General features: G+C 42.1%; 1 pseudogene; it reads right to left on the reverse strand.

Moving 5' to 3' along the window:
• Positions 1 to 2774: 2774 nt before the first annotated feature.
• LOC138844826 (carnosine N-methyltransferase pseudogene) lies at positions 2775 to 7377 on the reverse strand (annotated as a pseudogene).
• Positions 7378 to 7589: the final 212 nt, after the last annotated feature.

Raw genomic sequence — 7589 nt, forward strand, 5'->3', positions numbered from 1 at the left:
TTGTTTTTTTTTTTTTTGGTAGAATAGTTTCCTGGGTGACTTTTGTGATACCTCTCAACCAAGGGATAGGAGACGTGTACACAATTAATACTTTCCCACACATGGATTGTACGCTGCAGGTAATATAAAGGGCTGATTCAGATGCTAAGCATTCAGTCACAAACACCAAGTGGATTCATGGGGTGATTAACTAGGGACTGTTGACGGAGGCCCATGAGAATGTCACTTAAGTAAGTTAGTTGACCCTCGCAGCCTGGTAGATGATGACGAACAGTTATCAATGCATCTGGTTACATGAAATGTGTGAGGTCTGGAAAACCTTGGGGATATCAAAGTCACATAAACAACACAACCTTGATCTGACTTGCATGATCCAGGCAGGGGCTAGTCATAGTTGTGAAAAGCACTAACATATCTCCCGGGATTTCTAGCTTCCCATCCTTATTAATCCTATGAGAAAGCATATTCTCACACTGGCGATTTTACCATACAGCTGTGTATGTTGGGGACCTCTTGACCAAAGAAATAAGATGCTTCTCTGAGAGTTCTTTACAACAAAGCCAAATTAATAGGAGAGATACATGAGGGAGCAACATTGTTTTCAGTTTGGTTTGTATTGACTGCATAGTCAGATACTCATGATTCACTTAAGGTGCACTCCTGTCCATGTTTGGCTTTGTCTCCACTGTGTAGCTTATGCTAACAGTTTTGGCAAGAAGGCTCTGCATTGCTTTGCTTGGAAGGTCAGGCAGACATGCAAGAAGGGCTCGCGATCCCTTTTCACTGTATTTCTTCTGAGCAGAAGCCAGGTGAATTGGGTTGAAGTGATAGGTCTTTTCCCTTAGCAGAAATTCCCACCTGGGTCTGCTCTTCTGGGAAGCGCTCAAAGCCAATTTCATGACACCAAGCACCTCCCTGTAGCTGAGGGCATTGGGCTCTAGTCACAGCTATGGCTACAGATGGCTTTTCATGCTGATGTAGCTCACAGACAGCAGCATGTGATGGCTGAAGAACCTGGGTCCCTGCCACAAAAGTGGGAGATGTCCACCTGGTTCCAAACTATGGCCTGGCCAGGACCTGACTCTCTTGAATATTTGAGATGTGAACACTCTGTTTGCTCTGCTCTCAATTCAGCTCACTGCTGTGCAACCAGGATGCAGCAGATGATGGTTCAAATACTTGGTATTTGCTACAATTTGTAGGACACAGAAGAAGTTTGAGCTCCTGGCTTTAGCCTGATTCTGAAATAAAACTTGATTTATGTTTTAAAGTAAGACTGCTAGGTTACAAGCACCTGAAAGCTTTTAGGCAAACAAGATAAGCAGGATTATAGTGGCAAGAACAGGTGAAGAGAATGCAGGACAGCTTGTAACCCCAGTGTTTCAGCCTGTGAGGAAGCAGGGGAGGGATCTCCATGCTAGGAAATCAATAGTCGGCTCTAACCGCCCCAGGTATGCTGACCTACCAAGCTGGAAATCTTGCAAGATTGTTAACCAAGTTTCGATGTTGGTGCATGCACTTCCTGAACCCATCACTTGACTGGATGAGTGAGGTTATTCATCACACAAATGAGTCTATGAAGCATCAGTCAACAAATGCAGGGCCATCCACGGTGAGTATGTGTCCCTAGAGAGACACACACACACACACATGTGTTGGCCTTCATTACTTGGCTGTGGTTTACTATACTAAACTGAATTCCAAAGACGCCCAGAAATGAGGACAGGCAGGAGCCCCCATTTCACTGCTGTGGGTCCTGAGGAGCTGCCTTTGGATGAACCTTTTATGCAAGTGAGAGTTGTTTGGAGATGGCTGCCCATGTCTACTCTGATACCTTCTTCCTGTATTTTGGGAAATGGGCCCTGGTTGGCCCAGTGATATTTTTGGTCGTCATGGGGTGAGGGAGGAGGGATTGAGGTAAGCTTGGGGGCTCAGGCTTCAGATACAGCTCTCACCCTAGAGTTTTACTCCTTCTGCTCACCCCTCAGGAACTCTTTTCTCTTTTGTCATTTGCCTTTTCAGTCTCATCATTTTCCTGACCCCTAGTATACCCCTTCTCTTGGCTCCATTTTTACCTCTTCTCCCTTTCCAGCCCCCTTCTTCATGCCTGACTACGCATATCAAGGATTATGGCTATGGATGCAGAAACCCTGCCTTAATCTTGATTTTATTTTTTATTTTCTGTGTGGTCATAGTATGATAGTTAATTTTACATAATGACTGGATTGGGCCACCGAGTGCCCATACCTTTGGCCTAACCTCATTCTTTCTGTGTCTACGTGGGTATTTCTGGCTTGGTTTAACATCTGAACAGCTACAGCGTACAAAGGAAATGGCCCTTCCTGGGGAGGCTTGAATAGAGCAAAAGGACAGAGCAGTCTGTAATCAAGAGGTCACACTCCTTCCTTCACTGTCTTAGATAATTGACGTCAGAATATTCTGGATAGTGTTCTAGATTTTGATGAATGACTCTCCTGGGTATCCAGATTGGGAAATGGGCACACACGAAGGTTTCTGCAGCAATATTCAATCTTTCCTTCATAGGACCTCTGCCTACACCTCTATTTGAATATGCTCTAGTCCTGGGTGTCTTCCACATACCACATTTGTTTCAATGCCTTTGGGAAGTGGCTCAGGTGCCAGTTTCAGGGGCTTTCAATGTCAGCCTCTGTCCCTCCCACATGCACACCTGCTGTGACATTGCAGATTTTTTCTGAAACTTTTGTCTGGAAAAATGATGAACAGTCTAGATGCATGCAGATTATGTACTTTCTTCATAGAACATTTGAGGGAACTAAGGGCAAGGGATAAAGTTTATTAATTTCAGAGCATCTTTCTAGTATAAACCTCAAAGAAAAGCACAAAAGTGTCCATTCCTTTCCTTGACACAACCTAGCAGAGATATTTTTCCAGACCAATCTTTCTAGTCTAGCACCATGTACCAGAATATTTGTTTTTGAAGGATCCCATATCTTGGAAAATTTAAAAAACATTTTTATAATGATTGGCTGGCAGCAGGAATCCCATCCTGCTTCGCCAGTTTCACTACAGTCTCACAAAGTGTCTCAGTATGGATTTTAACTTGCATGTGAAGTGTAGATGCTGGCGAAATCTTTCCATTCTTTCCGTATTCTTCATATCCTTTATTTCCAAACATATTTATAAAGTCGTTCACAATGGTCAGTAGCATGTCTTGATTAGGATCAGTGCAGTTTGAGATCTTGTCCAAGTTAAGATATTGAGGAAGCAGTTTCTGCTGATTAACTGGAAGTGATCAAAATTCTCTTTCTTTTTTTTAAACTTTTATTTAATGAATATAAATTTCCAAAGTACGATTTATGGATTACAATGGCTTCCCCCTCATACCGTCCCTCCCACCCACAACCCTCCCCTTTCCCACTCCCTCTCCCCTTTCATTCACATCAAGATTCATTTCGATTATCTTAATATACAGAAGATCAGCTTAGTATACATTAAGTAAGGATTTCAACAGTTGGCTCCCGCACAGAAACATAAAGTGAAAAATAATAGATGATTTTTTTAAATGATGATGAAATCAGATCAGACCTCTTGTCATGTTTAATCCCAGTGAGAGTCAAGTTGGGAGTTGATAATTTCTTTTTTTTTTTTTTTTACAGAGGATCAGTTTAGTATACATTAAGTAAAGATTTCAACAGTTTGCACCCCCATAGAAACACAAAGTGAACTATATTATTTGAGTACTCGTTATAGCATTAAATCTCAATGCACAGCACATTAAGGACAGAGATCCTACATGAGGAGTAAGTGCACAGTGACTCCTGTTGTTGACTTTACCAATTGACACTCCTGTCTATGGCATCAGTAATCTCCCTATGCTCCAGTCATGAGTTGCCAAGGCTATGGAAGCCCTCTGAGTTCTCCGATTCTTATCTTGTTTAGAAAAGGTCATAGTCAAAGTGGAGGTTCTCTCCTCCCTTCAGAGAAAGGTACCTCCTTCTTTGAAGACCTGTTCTTTCCACTGGGATCTCACTCACAGAGATCTTTTGCCAGAGTGTCTTGGCTTTCCATGCCTGAAATACTCTCATGGGCTTTTCAGCCAGATCTGAATGCCTTTAGGGCTGATTCTGAGGCCAGAGTGCTATTTAGGACATCTGCCATTCTATGAGTCTGCTGAGTATCTCACTTCCCATGTTGGATCACTCTCCCCTTTATTTATTCTATCGGTTAGTGTTAGCAGGTACTAGACTTGTTTATGTGCTCCCTTTGACTCTTAGTCCTTTCATTATGATCAATTGTGAACTGAAATTGATCACTTGGACTAGTGAGATGCATTGGTACATGCCACCTTGATGGGATTGAATTGGAATCCCCTGGTATGTTTCTAACTCTACCATTTGGGGCAAGTCAGCTTGAGCATGTCCCAAATTATACATCTCTTCCCTCTCTTATTCCCACTCTTATGTTTAACAGGGATCACATTTCAGTTAATTTTCAACACTTAAGAATAACTGTGTATTAATTACAGAATTAAACCAGTCATATTAAGTAGAACAGGCAAAAAAACTACTAAGAGGGATAATGTATTAAGTTGTTCATTAACAGTCAGGGCAATGCTGATCAAGTCACCATTTCCCATAGTGTCCATTTCACTTCAACAGGTTTCCTTTTTGGTGTTCAGTCAGTTGTCACCGATCAGGGAGAACATATGGTATTTGTCCCTTTGGGACTGGCTTATTTCACTCAGCATGATGTGTTCCAGATTCCTCCATTTTGTTGCAAATGACTGGATTTCGTTGTTTCTTACTGCGGTATAGTATTCTAAAGAGTACATATCCCATAATTTCTTTATCCAGTCTATCGTTGATGGGCATTTAGGTTGGTTCCAGGTTTTAGCTATTGTGAATTGAGCTGCAATAAACATTAGGGTGCAGACCGCTTTTTTGTTTGCCAATTTAAATTCCTTTGGGTAAATTCCCAGGAGTGGGATGGCTGGGTCGAACGGTAGGGTTATCTTCAGGTTTCTGAGGAATCTCCAGACTGACTTCCATAGTGGCTTGACCAGTTTGCATTCCCACCAACAGTGGGTTAGTGTCCCTTTTTCCCCGCATCCTTGCCAGCATCTGTTGTTGGTAGATTTCTGCATGTGAGCCATTCTAACTGGGGTGAGGTGAAACCTCATTGTAGTTTTGATTTGCATTTCCCTGATTGCTAGTGACCTTGAACATTTTTTCATGTGCCTGTTGGACATTTGGATTTCCTCTTTTGAAAAATGTCTATTGAGGTCCTTGGCCCATCTCTTAAGTGGGTTGTTGGTTTTGTTGTTGTGGACTTTCTTGATCTCTTTGTAGATTCTGGTTATTAAGACTTTATCTGTTGCATAGTTTGCAAATATTTTTTCCCATTCTGTCGGTTGTCTGTTCACTCTCCTGTTTCTTTTGCAGTACAGAAACTTCTCAATTTGATGCAATCCCAATAGTTGATTTTGGCTTTGACTGCCTGTGCCTCCCAGGTCTTTTCCAGAAATTCTTTGCCTGTGCCAATATCTTGAAGGGTTTCTCCAATGTTCTCTAGTAACTTGATGGTGTCAGGTCGTAGATTTAGGTCTTTAATCCATGTTGAGTGGATTTTTGTGTAAGGTGTAAGGTAGGGGTCTTGCCTCATGCTTCTGCACGTGGAAATCCAATTATCCCAGCACCATTTATTGAATAGACTGTCCTTGCTCCAGGAATTAGTTTTAGATCCTTGATCAAATATAAGTTGGCTGTAGATGTTTGGGTTGATTTCTGGTGTTTCAGTTCTGTTCCATTGGTCTATCCATCTGTTTCTGTACCAGTACCATGCTGTTTTGATTACAACTGCCCTGTAGTATGTCCTGAAATCTGGTATTGTGATGCCTCCGGCTTTGTTTTTGTTGTACAAGATTGCTTTAGCTATTCGAGGTCTCTTGTGCCTCCCTATAAATTTCAGCACCATTTTTTCCAGATCTTAGAAGAATGTCTTTGGTATCTTGATTGGTATTGCATTGAATCTATAAATTGCTTTTGGGAGAATGGACATTTTGATGATATTGATTCTTCCAATCCATGAGCATGGAAGATTTTTCCATTTCTTGGTATCCTCTTCTATTTCTTTCTTTAAGGTTTTGTAATTTTCATCGTAGAGATCTTTAACGTCCTTGGTTAAGTTTATTCCAAGGTATTTGATTGTTTTTGTAGCTATTGTGAATGGGATTGATCTTAGCAGTTCTTTCTCAGTCATGGCATTGCTTGTGTATACAAAGGCTGTTGATTTTTGTGCATTGATTTTATACCCTGCTACTTTGCCAAAATCTTCTATGAGTTCCAATAGTCTCTTAGTAGAGTTCTTTGGATCCCCTAAATAAAGAATCATGTCATCTGCAAAGAGGGATAGTTTGAGTTCTTCCTTCCCAATTTGTATCCCTTTAATTTCTTTTTCTTGCCTAATAGCTCTGGCTAGAACCTCCAGAACTATATTGAATAGCAGTGGTGAGAGTGGACATCCCTGTCTGGTACCAGATCTCAGTGGAAATGCTTCCAACTTTTCCCCATTCAATAGGATGTTGGCTGTGGGTTTTTCATAGATTGCTTTGATTGTATTGAGGAATGTTCCTTCCAAACCCAGTTTGCTTAGAGTTTACATCATGAACGGGTGTTGTATTTTATCAAATGCTTTTTCGGCATCTATTGAGATAATCATATGGTTGTTCTTCTGCAGTCTGTTAATGTGGTGAATCACATTGATTGTCTTGCGCACATTAAACCATCCCTTCATACCAGGGATAAATCCCACTTGGTCTAGGTGGATGATCTTTCTGATGTGTTGTTGCATTCTATTGGCGAGAATTTTATTGAGGATTTTTGAACTATGTTCATCATGGATATTGGTCTGTAATTCTCTTTCAGTGCTGCATCTTTTTCCGGCTTAGGAATTAAGGTGATGCTGGCTTCATAGACAGAATTTGGGAGGATTCCCTCTTCTTCGATTGTTCTGAATAGTTTGAGAAGAATTGGAGTCAGTTCTTCTTTAAATGTCTGGTAGCAAAATTCTCTTTCTATTCAATGTGCCAACTCTTACATTCTGGGGCCATAGTGGCTGAGAGCATTCGTGATCTTCTAGAAGTGCTAGTGCTCCAGTCTCTCCTTTTCCTCCTCCATGCTGCTCAAGGCAGCAGAGGACATCGCCATGGCCGAGCCCCAGTGCAGGGTGGAGAACAGTGTTCCACCGCACCACTTCCAGCACAGCTGCCACTGCTGTCTGACCAGCAGCCTTTGGCAGCTGAGTGGCGGGAAGCTGTGCTAAACTCCTCTGCTGCATCCCTGCCATCATCCTTGGCTTGGTGGCAGCTGCTCCGTCCTCATCTTGATGGTGCAACATGAACCTGCTGCAAACTCAGTGCACATTTCACTCCCTGCTCTCCTCAGTGCTGCCTCCGTGCTGGAATCCCTGAGGTGCTGAGGGATCCTTGGCATTCCCCACAGGGTTAAAGGGCTATGCAAGGCCTTAGTAAGAGTTGGCCCAAGGCACAGTGACAGGATTTGTTCACGTACTACCAAGAAATATTTCCAAGGTCCTGTACTCTGATGTGT

Source organism: Oryctolagus cuniculus, chromosome 12 (genome assembly GCF_964237555.1).
Source record: "Oryctolagus cuniculus chromosome 12, mOryCun1.1, whole genome shotgun sequence".
Taxonomy (NCBI): domain Eukaryota; kingdom Metazoa; phylum Chordata; class Mammalia; order Lagomorpha; family Leporidae; genus Oryctolagus; species Oryctolagus cuniculus.